At 37.6% G+C, this 21,286-nt stretch overlaps 1 non-coding gene across 1 annotated transcript; it reads right to left on the bottom strand.

The window, feature by feature from the left end:
* Nucleotides 1-7,206: 7,206 nt before the first annotated feature.
* On the bottom strand, nucleotides 7,207-7,278 carry TRNAE-UUC (transfer RNA glutamic acid (anticodon UUC)). The gene has a single exon. It is a non-coding gene; the product is annotated as a tRNA-Glu (tRNA).
* Nucleotides 7,279-21,286: the final 14,008 nt, after the last annotated feature.

The raw sequence follows: 21,286 nt of genomic DNA, 5'->3' as shown, positions 1-21,286 counted from the left end.
GCATGTGCAGTGAACAGAGTTTTTACTTTAACATATGGTTAAATCTGAAAGAGAACTAATGATAGGTAAGTCATATCTCTTTTCCCAGCCCTTTCCGGATGCAATATAATTAACCCCTCCTTTTCAAGAATAGCATGTAGAGCGTTAGTTGTTAAAAAAAAGTGCATCCACACTTGAGCTAACTCCTTTTTTTCTTTGACAAGTGGATGCCTCTGCCAGCTGTTTGGTCTACCAGCCAGTTGTGCCCAGGTATGTGCCATAGCCAGGGAGGCTCACAAAGCCATGAGATTGTCCATCAGTGGGAAACACAGGAAATTGCAGGTTAAGTGTATACGAATTATGTGCTGGATTTAAAGGCTGAACAGTCCCGACACAGGTAGATATACAGAAAATAGTATGAATTCTAGCTGTGATGGTTTTGTCATTTGTTACTTGGCATCTCTATTTAAAAATTTTGCAATTTGTACTTTCAGCAGCAACAAGCTAAAAAACAAAAACAACACCACCACAAAACCAAGCCAAAAACCTGAAAGAGCACATTTAATGAAAAATAAAGTACTGAATGTTCATTTATCAAGGTAGTTGATGACAAATATAAAATTTGCATAAAATGTTGGTTGACATCAGGGATTTTAGTGATATCACTAAACATATAAAAAGCAAAGACACACATCTGCTGAAGAAGCAAAGCACCTACTTCAATGTTAGATGTTATTTTAACTGAATTATGCCCAAAGCAAACAATTAAACATGTGCAGCTGTGGAAATGTATGTTTACACATCACTCTTTGAAGTGCGACTTTTCATTTAGATCAGATGTCTGTTCTTCTAAATTAATTTCAACCACTTTCAGTTTCAAGATTTCTTGAGCACGTACAAAGCAATGTTAGAGTGTTGGCTCCATTAACAATATAAGAAGCTGGTGAACAGTTAAATAATTCCAGTTTTATGTCAGGATCATCAGATATTTCAAACAGGAAATCAGCTAATTCTGGTTAATGATTCAATTCTTTTTCCATCTGACAATTCATGAAATCAAAGTAAAACTTCCACAGGTTCATCTGTTGAAGGTGAAACACTTGATATCATTGTGAGTATTGTAATAAATTCAGTTAAAAATCCAACATTGAAGATGAAATTATTTGTTGCTGTGGTGATATTATGAATATAAATTTTAGCAGAGCATAGCACCATGGTAAAAACTGTGCTCTAATCCTGCTCTCTATGGAGCAGAAATGTACTTGGAATTGATTTTGGTGCACACACGACTCCTAATTGCATCCAAACAAATTTCAATACTTTAGTAATTGAAATAGAAGCTGATAGTGATTAAATTTGAACACAGAGTAACTGAATTACAATTTTTGTGTGTGTGTATGTGTGATGAAGCTGACCTTAAAAAGCAAACAAAAACTGCAGCATGACAGTATGTACTTTCTCTTTGTCATGCGTCATCATTTGAATCTTATAAATGTTTGAACTTTTTGAAGAATTGCTTGGAAAATCAACTTAAATGTCAACCATGGGGAAGAAATCCTCCAAATTTTGACTGCATTTTGTTCAAAATCATTGGAAATATTTAATCAAATTATTCAATAACGGGAACAACCACACCTTTAGCTTTTACAGTTTATAGCAAACTGCAATGATTAAAAACAAAGTTTGTAAACAGGGAGATATTAATATTTATCCTTACAACAGCAAGGGAAGAAGTGAACAAATTAGTTAACAAGTGCTCAAACAGTGGAATAGCTCAACATGTGGAAAAAAATCTTTTGAAAAGATTTTATTTTCAATTTGATAAGTTTTTATTCTATTCTGGAATGCACTGAAATTAAGAAGACCTGTGATTTTCATAATCTAAATTAGATTAAATATTTAGAAGAATTATAAAGAGAACACCCTTTAAAAGGAATTTATTTTGTAAAAGATATTTGCTGAAGAAAGTACTCTGGGATAAAAAAAAAAAGTACCTGTGAAATATTTGGGTTGAAATATTTACAGATCTCAATTTAAAAATTAAAATTTGAAAATAAGCTCTGTTTGTCAGACTTTGCTCAGAGCTGCCTGTGGAGTGCTCAGCACCAGTAGAAAGTGTAGTTTCTTGAATAAAAATACTACAGTCAGGGACTTCTCTGGTGGTCCAGTGGTTGAGAACCTGCCTTCCATTGCAGGGGACGCGGGTTCGATCCCTGGTCAAGGAACTAAGATCCCACATGCCACGGGGCAACTAAACCTGCATGCCACAACTACTGAGCCAGTGCACTCTAGAGCCCGAGCGCCACAACTAGAGAGAAGCCCACATGCCACAACGAAGAGCCCACGTGCCGCAACTAAGACCCGACGAAGCCAAATAAATAAATAAATAAATACATACATAAATATTTTAAAAAATACTACAGTCAAAGAGATCAATGAAGCTGTCATGAATTTCAAATTTATTAACCATAAAATTCAACTATGAAGAATACTGCAGGCAATTTTATAAGAAAAGTAAAAATAATAAATCCTTATTTTAAAATTCTTTACAAAAACACCCATGACATGGTATTATAGACAGATAAAGCTAAGAAATTGATTAAATACATAAATATGTACCAAGGGTAATTATTTCACCTTTATTATTTTTAATGTTTAGATAATTATTATAAGGACTTGAAAAGTTTTGTCTTAATATACTCAGATACATTATTTTAACATTTTAAGAAAGAATTTTATTTTTGAAAATTATTTTTAACGAAGTAATGTATAAATTCTCCAATAATATAACACAGTTTTGTTGGTCACTTAATCAATGTTTCAAAATATTATGTAATTTTAATTTCTTGTCTTAAGTTTTCATTTTGATGCAATTTCAAACTTATAGGTAAGTTGCAAGCCTATTACAAGGGGCTCCAGTATTCCTTCACCATTTTCCATTTTGCTCCAATTACTTTATTTTATTTATTTATTCATTTTGGCTGCATGGGTCTTAGTTGTGGCACGTGGGGTCTTCTTTGTGGCATGCAGGATCTTTAGTTGTGGCATGTGGACTTCTTAGTTGAGGCATGCATGTGGGATCTAGTTCCCCCGACCGGGGTTTGAACCCAGGGCCCCTGCATTGGGAGTGTGGACTCTTACTCACTGGACGACCAGGGAAGTCCCTTGTTCCATTTACTTTAGCATTTTCCCTTCTCTCTTACTCTCTCTCATATCAGCATGTTTATGTGTACAAAATCTTTTTTTCTGAAGCATTTCAGTGTAAGTTCAAGACATCATGTCCCTTTTCTACTAAATCATTTCATGTGAATTTTCTGAAAATAAGGATATTGAATTTAGGAAACTTAACATTACTATAGCACTATTATCTAACCCATAGTTCACATTCAAATTTCATCTCTTGGATCAATAATATCTCTTAAAGCTACTTCTTTCTGGTCCAGGATCCAATCCAGTTATCATTGTAGCAGTAGTTGTCAGGTCTTTTTGGCATCCTTTAAGCTGAAAGAGTTCTTCAGTTTTACTTTGTCTTACTTAACCTTGACATTTCTTAAGAGAACAAGCCAGTTGTTTTGTAGAATGCTTCTCAACCTGGGTGTGATTAATTTTAGGCCATGCATTTTTGGCAGGGATAAAGTGATATGTCCTTCTCAGTGCATCACATCTGGAGGCACACGGTGTCAATTTGCCCCAATGTTAATGATGTTGACATAGATCAGTTGGATGAGATGGTGTCCACCAGCTCTCTCCCTTGAAATGTGGAGATATATTTTGTGAGAATTACTTGGACATCATGTAATTTTTACCCACTATATTTAACGTCAGTTGATTTTATCAATTGTCCTAGATATGACCAATGGGAACTCCTTCAAGCTGGCTCCATGTTCTTTTGGTATGATCTCTTATTCTTTATGTATTTCCTTAATTTTCAGCACAAGGTATTATAGGAGCATCTTGTGCTCTTACTGCTCCAAGCCTGGAATCAGCCTTTTCTCCAAGCAGCCCTGGCTTTTTAGTAAAGAATGGTATTTATAAACCAAGATCTGAGAAGTAGGTGTGCTGATTGTTATAATACATGTGTGTCATTGCTTAGAGGCCCTCTCAGTGGTAGTGCTAACACACACACGCACACACACACACAAACATGGACATATACAAACGTCTCTCTCTCTCTGTATGTATGTATATAAAACCGTGAATTTATGCTGGTACTTCCAGTTCAATCCCATCCCACAGATACATTCTAGTCTTCTCCCTCACCGTATCTACAATATGTAATTACTCACTTGCCCATGCTTAGCATACACAAAAAATAGCTTCAGAATTGCTCAACCATACCACTGTGAAAAGCAAACTTACTAGAGTTTAATATATATTAACAGTTTTACAAGGTAAAAATTACATACAGTGAAGTATAGAATCTTAAGTGTACAATGAGATGGGATTTTTCAAATGGATATACCGGTGTGTCATACCCTTATCAAGATAAAGAACATTTCTATTATTCCAGTGAATTCCTTCTTGCCCCTTTAAGTCCCTCCTGCAGCACACATACTCAAAGGTTGATTTTTTCTTTCTGATTTTTTAAAACCACCTTAATTTAGTTTTACTTAATTTATCTATTTTTTGATTTGCCTGAGCCACGCAGCTTTCAGGATTGAACCCTTGCCCACTGCAGTGAAAGCATGGAGTCCTAACCACTGACCTGCCAGGGAATTCCCAGTTTTACCTGGGAATTTACCTGCCTTAGAACTTCATACACAGGTCATGAAGATATTCTTGTAGATCCTTCTAGAAGTTTTGCAGTTTTAGGGTTTATTGCTAGGTCTATGATCTGTAACAAATTAATTTTTGTGAATGGTGAGATAGGAGTCAAGGGTCATTTCTTCCTCATACATATAGTAGTTTCAGTACCATATGTTGAAAAGACATTCCATTTGTTCTCATTTTTTTGTTTGGTGCCCATGCTGAATATTAATTTGTAAGTATATTTATGGACTCTATTTTTTCCATTGATATTTCTCTAGCTTTATGCTATAATCCCACTGTCTTGATTATTGTAGCTTTACAGTAAGTCTTGATATGAGATAGTGTAGGTCCTCCAACTTTGTCATCTTTTCAAAGATTGTTTTGGGGGAATTCCCTGGTGGTGCAGTGATTAAGATTCAGCCCTTTCACTGCTGAGGGCCTGGGTTCAATTCTTGGCTGGGGAACTAAGATTCCACAAGGTGTGTCCAAACAAAAACAAAACAGGAAAAAAAAAAGATTGTTTTGGTTATACTAGTTCCTTTTTCATTTTCCATATACATTTAGAATTATCTTATCAGAGTCTATAAAAATACCTGTAGGAATTATAACTCAGATTGTTGTGAATCTATAGATCCATTTGTGGAGAAATAACATTTTTAACAATATTAATTTTTCCAGTTCATGAACATGACATATTCCCCCATTCATTTAGGTCTTTAATTTTTATCTCAGCATATTTTGTAGTTTTGAGTATAGAGGTCTTGCATGATTTTGCTAAACGTGTTTCTAAATATCTTATGTTTTTGGATGCAGTTGTAAATTGAATTGTTTTTACACTTCATTTTCAATTGTTTGCTGCTAGCGTGTAGAAATGCTACATTATAGATTTTTTTTAAGTTGATTTTTTTTTAATCCTATGATTTTGATGAAATCACTTATTAGTTCTATTATAGTTTTGTTAGATTCTTAAGGATTTCCAACTTAACATTTATGATGTCTGTGATTGGAGACAGTTTTAGGTTTTTTTTCTTCTTTTCAAATCTTTTTGCCTTTATTTCACTTACTTGGCTTATTGCAGTGGCTGGATGAGTATATAGTTTTGTTTTGTTTTGTTTTTGATGATTTACACTTTATTACACATTTTCCCCTAAATAATTTGAATATGCTTTATACTGTTTTTAGAGAATCCTGAGAATCTTTATGTGAATTAGCTATTGGTAGATATTTTTATATTATACCTACTTCTATTCAGTGAGAAAAAGACACCGACAATTAAAAAAATCCGAGTTAGATAGATACACATCTTTAGTTCTCATTTATCTTTCTTTTTAGTTATTTTAGCATGATTTTGCTGCCTTGATATTGAGGCAGATTCCACTCTCCACTCCCCTAACCCCCCCAACCCCACAACTAGTTCTATTTCCAAGTTAAGAATGGTCACGTGACTAAATTTTCTCTAAAAATATGTGAATGGAAGTGATATGTGCCACTTCTCGACCTAGTCTAGGGTATGTCCCACTACAGCTTCTTCTGCCTGTTAGCCAGATGCAATCTTAATGTGACAGTGACCTGACTTTAACCATATGATAAGACCAGGCACTATGGTTTCTTCTTTATGTCTTTGGATGTAGAATATCTTTTTTTGGTAGATTCCAGTCTTTTTTTAATCCATGGTTGTTCAGCAGCTAGTTGTGATTTTGGTGTGCTCGTGAGAGGAGGTGAGCTCAAGGTCCTCCTACTCTGCCATCTTGTCTCCCTCCCAAGCTCAAGACCAGGCACTAAGGAATGGTAGAGGAACATGAAGGAAGGATCCTGGGTTTCTGAATGACCATATGGAGCAAAGCAGCCTTTTGACCTGGACTGCTCCTTTCAGACTATCAGATGAGAGAAATACACTTTTGTCTTCTTAAAACTACTCAATTATTGTTAATTCTCTTTATTTCAGCAGCCTAGCCTAAATAACAGTTAGAGAAGGAATAGGTCCAGATTGTTTCTCAAGTTCACAGGTTCAAGTTAGTCTATTTAGAGTATATAGTTTTTTGATAGAACTTGTGCAAAATTGATATTATTACCTCCATTGTTTTTGATGAGTAGTCTACCATCATTCATATCATTGTTCTCTTTTTAGTAATATGTCTCTTTTTTTCTTAATGCTTTCAATATTTTTTTTTATCTTTGATTTTCAGCTGTTTGATTATGATGTGCCTAAGTGTATTTTTCTTTGTGTTTATCCTGCTGGGAGTTTGCTGAGCTCTTGGGATCTGTGTGCTGTCTTTCATAAAATTTGGTAACATTTGGCCATTATTTCTAAGTAGTTTTTCTTCCTGTTCTTTATATTCCCTTCTTCTGGGATCTAATTGCAAGTATGTTGGTCTTGTTGACATTGTCTTATACATTTCTGAGGTTTTGTTCACCTTTTTTCAATCTTTCTCTCTCTCTTTTTTTTTTGACCATGCTGTGTGGCTTGCAGGATCTTAGTTCCCTGACCAGGGATTGAACCTGGGCCCCGGCAGTGAAAGCGCCAAGTCCTAACCACTGGACCACCAGGGAATTCTCCTTTTTTTTTCTTTTTATATTGGATACTTCCTATGGACCTATTTTCAAATTCATTGACCCTTTCTTCAAACTCCATACTGTGATTCTTCAAACCAATAAGACTGGGACTTTCTGCTTAAGTTCTAGCTGACTTCTGTCTGTGTGGACTAGGAAATACCCTCAGGCAAAAAAGCTATATAAACACAAACTTTATCCAACTTAGTTCTCTTTCAAAGATTGTCCAGTTTCTACTGCTTTTGATTGATCTCCAGAGCCTTCAAATGGCTGTTTTAAAATATTTTTTGCAGCATTATCTGCAGAAAATACAAGCTACTTTGTCAATATCAGATATGGAAACAGTAATACAAATATTATTCCCAAATTTACCTAAAAAAGGAAAAATATGTCATAGATATAAATATATATATAACTGCAAAACAATCAGTAGAATAGAAAGTTGTAAAAATAAATAAATTTTAAAAATTTTAGTAAATATTCGGGGGAGTTCCCTGGCAGTCCAGTAGTTAGGACTTGGTGCTTTCACTGCTGTGGCCCCGGGTTCAATCCCTGGTTGGGGAACTAAGATCCTGCAAGCCACATGGTGCAGCCAAAAAAAAGAAGAAAAAAAAATTGGGTTACAGCTGACAAACTTACCTTAAAATATTCCATGTGTTAACCCGAGCCTATTTGTGCATCACTAGAATGTAGCACATGCCACATGCAGTTCACCTCCTGAGTCAACAGCCCCTGAGTGGCTCTATTTGCTATTTAATGAGCGGGGTTTATGGTTGTGTATTTGAGTGTTGTGGCAGCATCAAATTGTGCTATCAAGGTTTCTGAAGGCATGCCCTCCATTTCTGTACTCATCTCATGGCAGTTCAGCCACAAACATCTTACAGACTGGCACCAGTCCATGAAATGTACTATGCAGAGCACTGATACACAAAACCTTCTCCCTCAGCTCTCTGGGTGGGGTTTCTCCCCTGCCTCACTTCCAGTTTTATTTTTCACCCTTTCTTCTCTGCTCTGTCCTCAGGAGGCTGACATGTACCTCTTGCCTTCTGGCTTCCTGTTGCATCTGACCAATGGAGACAACCAGAAGGAGATGGAAGGGCAGAATAGTCAGGTTGATATGTTTAGTCCTGTAGCCCTTTCTTAATGGGTCACTGGAGATTGGTTGTGTTTCTGTCCCTCTACTAAAGGCCACAGATCCAGTCAGAAAGCCATCTCATTACGGCTACCTTCTTTCGGTTCTGGTATCTACTCTGTTCCCTTGTCCTCCAGGCCTTTGTTATTAGCATGATATTGCATTTTCCTGCCCGCACAACTTTGTTGACTATCCTCAAATGATGTGTGTGCCACCTCTTTGCCGTCAGGACTCTGACTAAGACCCCCTCAGGTAAGATGTGTGTGGGTTGCAGTAGTAAGCAATTTGCAAAGATCCAAGGAGCCTTCTAGGAGGATTAGATTGGAGACTCAAATAGCCTCTGTTTTACGGATAATGTTAATAGACCATCTCTGATGAATTGAGATGGCTTAGACTGAGGGTCAGCTGGTGGTTAGGGACATTCAGTATGAGGGAGGGAACCAAGGACAAGAAAAGGGCTGGCTTGGAGCATAGCACGTGGCCAAGGCGGCAGGTTCCTCCTGATGCAGCCTCCCTGGCACTGTGGACGTACCTCTGAACAACAGCCATGTCTATTTAGAACAAGCTAGGTAACTAGTCGTGTTGTGTAGTGAGTATTGCTGATCTTAACATGTCTTTCTATTTTTCCATACTCTACCTTGAGAAACACCTGCCAGACCAGTGGCACAGCCATGGATTGGTATCCAGGTCCCCTTCTTCAAGGGATTGGTGGCCAGCACAGATATCATGAGACACCACGGTTCTCACAGCAATGAGGAAGAATTGTATCTCACTATCAAACCACCCACTTTTCATAGATACTCCCTCAGCAGCAACTGCTGCAAATCCTGACATCCATCAGTGGATGGACTCCTCATAGTTTCCAGTTTTCTTCCATCATGAGGATGGTAAAACAGGCCTGACCCCTTGGGCTGAGTAAGATTCCTTGGGTTTTTTTCCTTGGCATTGGAGGTGAGACAACCCTAAAGAGAGAGGCAATGTTTTTTCACAATAGAGGAGTAAGATGCATAGTTACTTAATTTGAATATTTTAAAAAGATATCCTTATTTTATATCGCATGTTGGTAAAGAGGGGCATATCAATCACAAGAATAGCTAAGAGATATATTTAAAACTGCAGGCTTCAGAGACAACAATAGCACTAGAACTATGTTATGTTCTCTATGTTATGTCCGTGTTATGTTCTCTATAAGTATTGGTGCTTTTAGGGCAGAAAATTTGGTTGAGAACACATTTACTAAGCGGATAAAATCCTCATTTCATTTGTATAAGTCTTCTTCCTAAAGAAGGTAGAATTTTAGAATGTCTTATTTTTTATGCTATCAACTTGGGCTTGGTTAGATGATGAGACCAATGATGAGGATGTTTGCGGGGAGAGAGGAACACAGAGAACCACGTTTAACTGGTTAAATTTACCAGAAGTTATTGTTTTTGTGATCTGTTTTTATTCTGTTGGGGCCAGTGTGTTGATTTTGAAGTCTTTATGTGCCCTTGGAGATTTCAATGATGAGCACATTTTAAGAACTCTTAGAAAAAACCACCCTCAATAGCTCTTTAAATGCAATCACCTGTTGGCAAGTGGTCAAGACATAATTCATAATGAAACATTTGTTGTTTGGGATTAGTCCATATCCATCAAGCAAAAGCTTGTCTAGTAGTCAGTTGCCTTTTCCAGAGGTCCTGTTAGGGAGACTTGTTGTATGTATTCTTTTTTTTTTTTTAATTTATTTGTTTTTATTTTTGGCTGTGTTTGGTCTTCGTTGCTGTGCGCGGGCTTGCTCTAGTTGCGGCAAGCGGGGGCTATTCTTCGTTGCAGTGCACGGCTTCTCATCGTCATGGCTTCTCTTGTTGCAGAGCACGGGCTCCAGGCGCATGGGCTTCAGTAGTTGTGGCACGTGGGCTCAGTAGTTGTGGCTCACAGGCTCTAGAGCACAGGCTCTAGTAGTTGTGGAACACAGGCTTAGTTGCTCTGCAGCATGTGGGATCTTCCCGGACCAGGGCTCGAACCTGTGTCCCCTGCATTGGCAGGCAGATTCTTAACCACTGTGCCACCAGGGAAGCCCTGTATGTATTCTTTTAATATGATTCATAACAAGGGTTAAATTCTGTGATCTTTGCTGGGGTCATATGGTCAAGCTTATGCTGGGTTCAGTATTTTTCTTTCTTCACCCACCAACAGAGGCTACAAGGCCCTGGACTTTTCTCTGTCCAATGTCAGGACTAACCTTGTCTTTCTTCCTTCATTCCTATTGTTCTTCTTTTCTATTTCCTATCACTTTACTCATGCACTGCCCACCTGGGTGAGGAGGCAATGGAAGAATTCCACTTAATGTCTTTATGTGAAAATTTTAGGTGACAAGCAAAGAGTGTATAGTCTGGCAGGGAAGATACCTAATTAGAGATGACCATGTTTGAGACGGATGCTCAAATTAAGGTGAGCACACAGTGTTATGGGGCGTATGGGAGAAAGGTCATCTTGAAAAGGTCTTGGAAAGTTTTCTTTCTTTTATTTTTGGCCCGAGGTGCAGCTTGTGGGATGTAGTTCCCTGACCAGGGATTGAACCTGGGCCCTTGGCAGTGAGAAGGCAGCGTTCTAACCACTGGACTGCTAGGGAATTCCCAGAGAAAGTTTTCTATATTAGAAGATATATAGGGATTTCCCTGGTGGTCCAGTGGGTAAGACTCCATGCTTCCAATGCAGGGGACCCGGTTTCGATCCCTGGTCAGGGAACTAGATCCCTCATGCATGCCACAACTAAGAAGTCTGCATGACGCAACTAAAAAAAAAAAAGATCCCGCATGCTGCAACTAAGACCTGGTGCAGCCAAAAATAAAAAGATTTAAAAAAAATAAATAAATATTTTTTTTAAAAAAGAGAAGAAGATATGTAAAGAAGTACAGAAGCATGAGTTGAAAGATAAACAGGGCCTAAATCATGAAATAATTTGAATGACATATTAAGGAATTCAGTCTTTAATCTGAATTATGGGGAGCCATAGAATATTTTTAAGTGGCATGTTAAGGTTTATGTCTTTGAAAGCTCTCTCTAGTAGCGTTATGGAAGATGAACTGTAGATAGAAGATCTAATGGGACACAGTGGAAGCAGAACGGGTGAGAAATTGTAAGGGCCTGGAAGTGGGGGCAATGAATTTGTATAAGAGGAGACAGAGACAAGAGACATTTCAGGACTTAGATTCCACAGGACTTGGGTTGGCTTGGAATAGGATGGGCAGATGAAATAGGGATTGGGGTTTTAGGGGTGATGGATAGTAGTGTCACTGGTCAAAAGAAGGAGTATAAGAATAGAAGCAAGTTAGTTGGGGGGAGTGGGTAAGAGATTCTGAGTTTAGTTTTGAACATATTGGATTTGAGGTGTCTATGGGGAGATAATATTAGATGTGTAAGCATGGAATAAGAAGAAAGATTTTTGTTTTTTTTCTTTTTACAACTGGTAATATTCAGTAATTTTCAGCCCAGTATATTTTTTCAATCATATTCCCACTGTTATAATTTTCTTCTTTCTTGATATTTGGCCACTCATAGATATATTTCTGACTCATTTGCATTTATATTCTGAGTTATTTTTGTATCATCACTATTTTTGATTAGAAATATATTTTACCTTGAAATATGCAATTAAAGTTTATTTTATTTGCATTATTGTTTGATATTTCAGTGCAAAATATTTTTTACATACATATCTCATATTTCTATATACAACACTGATACAAGTAGCTTTTATCAGATGAGGAAACTGAGGCTTAGAGGTACCAGGCAAGTACTTAGGCTTGTGCAGAGAGAGTTCCAAAAAATAAAGCTAGAGAAAGTGGGCCTGCAATGGGGCCTGCAGAGTAAGCATAACCAGAAGAAAGTGTCAGAGCTGGGATAGAAGAGATAGGAAGTTGATGTGGGAGAGTTGGAGGGGTTCCCTAGCAAGCATCAGGAGTAGCAGAATATTGCCCCGGGCTTGACTTCTACCTGTGTGGGACGGTGTGCACCTGGGTCCGTTTCAAGAACCTCTAAGCTATTCACATTCAATTAGGAACTGGGGATACAAAGATTAAATAAGAGAGTCCTTCTCCCCCAGGGGCTGGGAGTGACATATGTATAAACAACTGACTATACACAACCGTTAAGTTCTAAAATAGAGTGAAGAATAATATACTTTGGGAATAGGGAAGAGAGTAGCTAATATTGTCTAAGAGTTGAGCAAAGAGAAGGAGAAGAAAGGAGTTAATTTGAGCTGAAACTTGAAGAGGCTGGGGAGACATTTACTAGGTAGGAAAGGAGGGCAAGGATGTTCCAAGTGCTGGGAAGAACAAAGGCGAAAGCTTGGAAGTATAGATGTGTATGGAGTGGATATAAGTTGGTGTAAAACGTACTACCAAGACTAGACCCCCTCAAAGAAGGAGATGCAGGTGGAAAGGTGGACATCTTATCGCCATCTCTATGGAAACTTTTCAAAGGCAGGCCAGGGAGGATGGGCGAGGCGGGGAACTCACAGACCACCTCTTTCAGTGGTAGAATCAGCTGGATTTCTGACCCCTGAGCAGCCCATAGCTCTTCAATGATCTCTGTGTCCACAGATCCTAGGAGGAGTGAGAAGACTGAATACAACTGAACCCCCTCCCTTCCTCCTTACCTAGGAGTCTGGACAAGTTTTCAGGCAACTCATTTTCTACAGGTTGTTAGGTCACAGGCACCGTGACCTTGGTGTTTCTCACGGCTTGGAGGGTCCCAGCTCCTTGCAGTAAAGATATTCATGAAAAATTGAGTAGAAGTCAAGTGTTTGTCAACTGTGGGAGAGAGGGCTGCATGAAAAAGACAGGACTCAAGTTCACCTTGAGGTGTAGTCAGGATGAGCAGGTCCACCTGGCAGAGAAGATAGTCTGTGCTCAGGCACAGGGGTGGAAATTAATGAGACACATGTTGGTGAGAAATTGTGACAACTGGCTTCCAATGAACAGAGCACTTACGTTCAGGACGAGGCTCATGTCAGCAAGGCTATTTATAAAGCATTTATATCCCACGTAGAAGGACACTGCAAGCTTCTGAGCATTGGATAGGGAAAGTGACGTTTTAGGAAGATTATTCTGATGAATGGGAAGCTTGGAGTCTCTCATTATATAAGTATTTTCAACTCCTGGGTTCTTATGAAGTGGAGCCTTTGTATCGTTTTCATGCCAAGCAAATTCATTTGACACCAATCAACCTCTTCTTCATGACTGAAGGTTCTGGAGTTTAGGGGAAACATAGAAATGAGTTAAGGAAAAATTGTCCGAAGTCTGCATGCAGTCAGTAGCTGAAATCAGCAGGCATTTTATTATCCCTGTGCCATGTGCAGTGGTTTTTCCCGAGTATTTTTTATCTGTGTTTGCTACAGTCTCAGGGGACAATCTGTTCAGTCACCAAAAGGGATACCTTCAAAGAGTTTTCTTGGATAAGGTCCACTCATGTGGTCAGCTGTGACCTCATCTTACTGCTCCAGGGGCCCTGGTTTGGGACTTGATATCTTGAGTTCCTGCTTGAATAGGGAAGCAGAGAGGCCATTCTTTTTCATGCTTCTCATTTTGGAACATGTCAGAAACCACCATTAGCTTGTTAAGTGTTTTTCCAAAAAAATTTTTTTTCATTTTTAAATAACTTAGCCCATTGTCCTGCTTATTGTCAAGAGCTGGTAGAGACAGCCAAATGCTCATATTCTTTTCACAAACAAACACAAAGTGGGAGGTTTGGGGAGGTGCAGGGATGGGGAGAGTAGAGCTTTTCACTTTGCTGGCACAAGAGTTGGAAGTGTAAGGAAAGAATAGAAATACTCATTCAAATTTTCCTAAACTAAATTGAGAACTTGATGTTTCTACCAGTGACCATAATACTCATCTCACAGAAATGTTCACACTTCCTTTTCTTAGCTGTCTTTTCAAATTTGAAACTGTTGGAGCAGGCTCTGTATTCCTTTATTATATTCATTCTTGAGAACGAGGCTCCCTGGCAGACTCCTGAAACCCCTTGGAGGAGAAGCCGCTTGTCATGGCACATTTCTCCTGCCCGGTGCAACCAGAAGTGGATGCAAATTCCGTCCCCTCCACTACTGAATTCACGTCCTTCTCCTGGAGCACAAGTGCTGGGGCAGATTCAGTTTGAAGAGCAGCTGAGCCGATGGATGGATGGGAGCAGTGTGAAGGGACTGGGGGCAGGTCTTTTGTTGCATCCCCAGGAAGTGAGGCTGTGCGCGGGACCGGACCTGCTTCCAGAACAGGCCCCCGCTGCCTGAAACAACTCATTCCCTGAAGAGCCTCTGACTCATGCCTCTAATAGAACTATTATGGTTTCTTGGCTGCAAAGTTGTCCTTTTGAAATGTAGGGTTTTTTTTTTCTTTTTGCAATTCGAATTCTGAGTCATCTATATAGATTAATTCCCCTGCTTCCTGCTCTCATGGTGTTTTCGAAGCTTTCTTCACAATATCCCTTTACTCAACTAGATTTTAATCTCTATGCATGCAAAGGAATGGGTGTCTGCTCTGTTCACGACTGTATGTCCAGTGTCTGGAATGCTAAATGGAGCGTGGAAGCACATGATAATTTGTTGAATGAATGAATGATGTGTTTCTCCACTGTAGCCCTACCAAGCAAGGATGGTTTTTAAGAGGCATCAGACCTCCTAAAGCCATAGCAGGTGGACAATTAAGTAACATGACCCAGAATTTCCCTAGGTTTTTATTTGGGGCACAATTCAACAAGCATGGTCATCTGGTTTCTATGTTACAGTACAGTACAAGTAAATTGGAGACACAGAGGTGGGCTGCTGCTGGAGAAAGGTGACTCGGATAGAAAAAAGAGGAACAACGTAAAGTGTGACAAAAGGCAGGCTTAACTTTAGCGAAGTGTAGGAGCATGAGGTTACTGAATTCAGGGGCAAGTCACCTACAAGCTCACAAGCACTATTGTACTGAAATGTAACCATTGGGTTGGCAGTGAGAATTTTCAGTTATCTGGAAAGTTTACAGTGTGAACTGGTTTCTTTCCAAATGACGCTGGGCCATGGAGGTACTAGCATGTCTTGGTATGTCAATTGTTTCTTTTAATCCTTTAGAAAATCCACTGCTTATCTTGGATGTGCATAGTAATAATCATATCCTGTTCTGTTTCTACCTCACAAAACGTAAGACAAGATGTTCCTCCATCTCCATAGCTTCCTTCTGAGCAGGAGGAGAATCTTCTACTAATTCTAACTCATAAGGAGCCTTTATGCACATCTGTATTGGAAATTTCCCCCAATCAAAAACAAACAAAAAAAAAAAGCAAAAGTCGAGAGAAGAAAGCAGTGACAAGAAGAGATGCTGAGCGTATAGTAATGCTAAAAAGCACAATCCTGATGTTTACACACCTAATGAAGGAACAGAATAGATTTCACAGGAGAGAAAAATAGAGACATGCAACTGGGGAGAAGCTGAGGATGTTTTCTTAAGGCAATGGAGGGGCAGGTTTTTGTCAACAGAACATGTGATTCTTCTGAACACCTTTTTATGTTCATACCACACTGAACAATATTTGATTCAGATTTCTAGGTAAGGAGAAAAACATTGTATGACTCAGGCCATAAAAAATGTCCCAATTCCAGAATTTAATATTGGGTGTCTCCTCATCTGTGCTAATTCTAAGCAGGCACCAGGTTGTCTACTGTGTGAGATACCACTTAATTAACACCTGAAGGGAACATATGCTAAGCACTAAACATGTAATGTGAAATAACAAGAAATGGTTACACTCAAATTATGATTGGTAAACAACTTAAAGGAGAAGGTGAAATGAATGAAAAAGGAGAGATGAACTCTTCAACACTCAGCTTATATTGACGGTGAAAAGATTATACAGAAAACCAAGTTTTCCATATTCTTTTCTAATCTTTGTCAACTGGAATGCATGTTTTACCTAATTACAACCATAGGGTATGTGTATCTGTATTCATTTTTTATGACTAAGTATTCCATGGAAGCTACTACTGGAAAAAAACTGCTTATTGTTTTGGGGAAAAAAAGAATTAGTTCATCTCACTTCATAAGCTAATTTAATCTGCAGATTGACGAGACAGTAAATTGCAAAAGTGAAATTTCTGTTAGAAAATAAAATGGAATAAAAAGTAAATGATACAAAACACTAATTTGAAAATATACATGCACCCTAATGTTCATAGCAGCCCTATTTACAACAGCCAAGACACAGAAGCAACCCAAATGCCCATCAACAGACGAATGGATAAAGAAGATGTGGTATAAACACAATAGAATATTACTCAGCCATAAAAAAGAATGAAATTCTGCCATTTGCAGCAACATGGATGGACCTAGAGAATATTATGCTTAGTGAAATAAGTCAAACAGAGAAAGACAAATACTGTATGATATCACTTATATGTGGAATCTAAAAAATAATACAAATGAATGTATATGCAAAAGAGGAACAGACTCACAGATATAGAAAACAAACTTGTGGTTACCAAAGGGGAGAGAGAAAGGGGAGAGGGACAAATTAGGGGTATGGGATTAACAGATACAAATTCTATATGTAAAATAGATAAGCAACAAGGATATATTATATACCACAGGGAGTTATAGCAATTATCCTGTAATAACTTATAAGGGACTATAATCTGCAAAAATACTGAATAGCTATGCTGTATACCTGAAACTAATATAATATTGTATACTTTAATAAAAAGTAAATCATACCATTGGGAAAAAATCCAAATACAAAATACTTAGAAATAGGGCTTCCCTGGTGGCGCAGTGGTTAAGAATCTGCCTGCCAATGCAGGCGACACAGGTTCGAGCCTTGGTCCGGGAAGATCCCACATGCTACGGAGCAACTAAGCCCATGAGCCACAACTACTGAGCCTGCGCGTCTGGAGCCTGTGCTCCGCAACGGGAGAGGCCGCAACAGTGAGAGGTCCCCGCTCGCCACAGCTGGAGAGAGCCCTCGCACAGAAACGAAGACCCAACACAGCCAAAAATAAATAAATAAATAAATAAATTTATTAAAAAAAAAAAAAAAAAAAAACAACTTAGAAATAAAATGTATAGGTCCTATATGAAGAAAACTAAAAACTGTTTTGAGGGAACTAAAGGAAGACTTGATTAAATACAAAACCAGATCATGTTAGTGGATAGAAGGCTTAATATAGTAAAGTTGTCAACTTCCCCCAAATATCTATAGCACTAACATATTATCAAAATGCCAATAGGATTTCTCTTTGAATTAGGCAAAATGCTTCTAAAGTTCACATGGAACAATTAACATAGGTGAAAATTGAAGAAAATGATGAAAAGGAAGGGAATAAAAAGGCTCTGTTGTATCAGAAGATTAAGATATAATACTATAATAAATAAAATTGTATGGAATTGGTCCAGAAATAGACAAAACAGATAAATGGAAACATAATAGAAATGGACCCAAGTATATATATTTGAACTTAATATATGATAAAAAAAAAAACTAGCTAAGCATTTGAAAAAAAGAAAGTTAGACTACTAGTCCATACCTTACAATAAAATATATTCCTGTAGGATTAAAGTCTTAACAGTAAAAGAGAACATTAATAAAATACAAAAAGAAATATAAGTAAAAATATATAATCTTGAGGTGAGGAAGGCCCCAAAGCACAAATCATAGAGGAAATGTTTGAAATTAAAACAATCTAGGTAGGGAGAAAATATATTTTAATTTCAAATATATACATATATATTTAAATATACATATATTTAAGAGGTGAGTGACAGAATATGTGATAAAGTGACAGATGTAGAGTTATCTTTCTTAATATATAAAGAGACCTTAAAGCTCAACTAAAAAATGAGACTACTACTACAAAAAAAATTTTTTGTTGCTTTTTCATTTTCATTCAGTTAAAAATATTTTCTAATTTCTATTGTGATTTATTGTTTTACCCATGGACTTAGAAATATAATGCTAATTCCAAACATTTGGGTATTTTTCAGATATAATATCTTCCTTTATTGGTTTCTAATTATTTCTATTATAGTCACAGATATTATTCTGTATGATTTTAGTACAGTTCACTTTATTGAGATTTATTTTATGGCCTAGTGTATGGTGTTTCTTCATAAATATTCCACATGCACTGAAAAGAGTATGTATTCAGCTATTGTTAAGTATAGTGTTCTATAGATATTAGTTAGGTCAAGTGGGTTTGTATTGTTTTCAGCTCATTATATCCTTATTGATTTTTGTTTAATTATTCAATCAATATTTCTATTTTACTCTGAGACAAAATGTATTTATCTGGTTGCTTAGAGCTGCTTGAAGTAGATTTGGGGCTCATCACTAATTCTTTTACATTGATTATGCCATTTCAAATTCCCTAACTCTTTGTTTTGATTCCTTGCTTTCATGACTGGATTTCACCATCAAGTTCAATAGTTTCTTTGAAAATGTGCCTTAAAGGAGCCTGAGATTTTTCATGTTTTTAATTTTCTACCTGTGGTTTTTATACTCAACAACGTGTCTATCTTTGGACCGTTTCATTTCTTCACATGTTGGTACATATTATTCCAATGTCTTCCAGAATTAAATTTTCTGTGGACAAGTCTGAGATCATCTTGAATTTTTGCCCTTATTTATAACTTTCTTTCCGGTCCGGATGTCTTCCTTTATTTATTTTTAAACGTACATATTTTGATATGAAATATAGTACATGTATAAATACCTTTATTCTTGAAGTTTAATAGTTTAACCAAACTATGTCACAATGGTATGTTGTATCAATTTTACCTGGTATGTACTATGCTCCTTCAAGTTTACAGACTCTGATCCTTCTTTATTTCAGGGGAATTTTATCTGATTATATATCTCTGAATATCATTTTTTTTTCTTCAAGGAAATAAATATATTTAGGTTGAACTGTCTTTGTCCCCTATGCCTATTATATTGGCTTCATTCATTTCTTTTCTTTTCTTTTTCTTATGTATTTACTCTTTTTATTTCAAGATGTCCCTCCATACTATTAATTTAAAATTTGGCCATATCTTTTTTATCCCTTGTTGGACCTAGATTACTTATCGGTACAAATGGTGAGGGTTTTTGTGTTTTTTTTTTGTATTCTTAATATGCTTTTTTCATTCTCCATCTCCTTTTCCATTGCCATGTTGTTATATCACCTTGCTTTTGCACTCTTAAGTTATTGAAGTAATATTCTTATTAAAGTTCTTTTATAGTACACATTCTAAGAGAATTTGCTTCTGTTTCTTGAGTTCTATTCCACTCCGAGTCTTTCATATTTTTTGCATGCTATAGTCCTATATCTTCTTTTCCTCAAAACTATACACACTTTCTATTTAATTTCTTTTAATCTTGCTTATGCTTGGGAATCTTTTATCCAGACTTTTATTTTCTGTAATATAACATGAGCCTTGACACATTTGCCACTTATAGCAGATGCTTTTAATACCCCATCCCCTATTACCTTTACTCACCTGAGTATACCTGAAGCTGCAGACAGTTCCTGGCATGCTGACAACTTCTCAAGCACCTGCATTTCTCCTCTTTACTGCCTGAAGCCCTTCTTTGGTATTATGGGAGTTTACTTGGTTGTGTGCAAGCACACTCCAGAAGTATGAGTGGAATTATGCTCCTGGGGGAAACCCTTAACTGACAAGGGAAAAGAGTCAGTGACTAAATGCTCATTAGAGAGTATCAACCACAGAGAATGTACTGGGCAGGTGAACATGATAACTCAGCCATTAGAGATCAGCTGGTTTCTGTCCTCAGCCTCCATCGTGCTTGCACAGTGGGTCCATGAACAGTGTAGCAATGGTGTCAAGCATGGAGACTCTATATGGGGTCCAACAAAATGAGCTGTCTCTCACCAAGGCTGATCTAGTAATTGCCATTACTCAATGTCCAACGTGTTGGCACAGAAAACGGTGTTGAGCACTTCGTTTGATATAATCATTCAAGGAGACTAACCAGTTATCTGGTGGCAAGTTGATTACATTGGACCCCTTCTATGCTGGAAGAAAAGTAATTCTTCCTTGCTGAGATTGGTAAGTATTCCAAGTAGGAGTTTGCCATCTCTGCCACAAAGTCTTGGCCAGCACCACTAACTGAAGGTAGAATTTCCAATTTACTGTTATAGGATCCTGCTTAATGTTGCCTAGGATCAAGGGACCCAGGTATTTACTTTACCATAAGGAGGTGTAACAATGGGCAATGACCATAGAATCCATTGTTCCTGCCAAATATTGCATCATTTGGAAGCTGCTAGCATGATAAGAAGTTGGAATGCCATCTTAAAGATACAGATAAAGTTCTTGCTTGGAGAATAACACATTTAAAGGTAAAGGTATTTTACATAGTGCTGTGTCTCCAATAGACTATAATATAGTGCTTTGTCTTTGTTAGTGAAAACACAGGGGTGGAACCAATGCGTAGAATTTGAGCTGACTCTTCTCACCTTCCCCCTCACTGTCGCAATTAGGGAATTTTTGTTTTCTATTCCTAAAACTTTAGGATCTTTAGAATTAAAGATCCTGGTCCCTGGGGGGACATTTCTACTAGGGGATACAATTAGGGTTCCATTGCACCTAAAGTTATGACTGTTGCTGGACCATTTCTGGAATCTCATGTCAATAGACTATCAGGCTAGAAAAAGTTAATATACTTGTGGAGGTAATAAACCCTGATAATATGAGAATCTAACATTTTTCTTACAACAATGGGCATAGTTTGGAACTCAGTGGATCCACTGGGGAGCCTCTGATAATTCTGCACCTGATAGAAAGGCAATTTCAGCAGCTAAGAACTGACGAGGTCAAGGCAATCAGGGATTCAGACACCTCAGAGATGGTCTCACAGGAGAGC

Source organism: Eschrichtius robustus, chromosome 2 (genome assembly GCF_028021215.1).
Source record: "Eschrichtius robustus isolate mEscRob2 chromosome 2, mEscRob2.pri, whole genome shotgun sequence".
NCBI classification, from domain to species: domain Eukaryota; kingdom Metazoa; phylum Chordata; class Mammalia; order Artiodactyla; family Eschrichtiidae; genus Eschrichtius; species Eschrichtius robustus.
The sequence above is the reverse complement of the archived record's forward strand: the minus strand, read 5'-3'. Positions and strand labels throughout refer to the sequence as shown.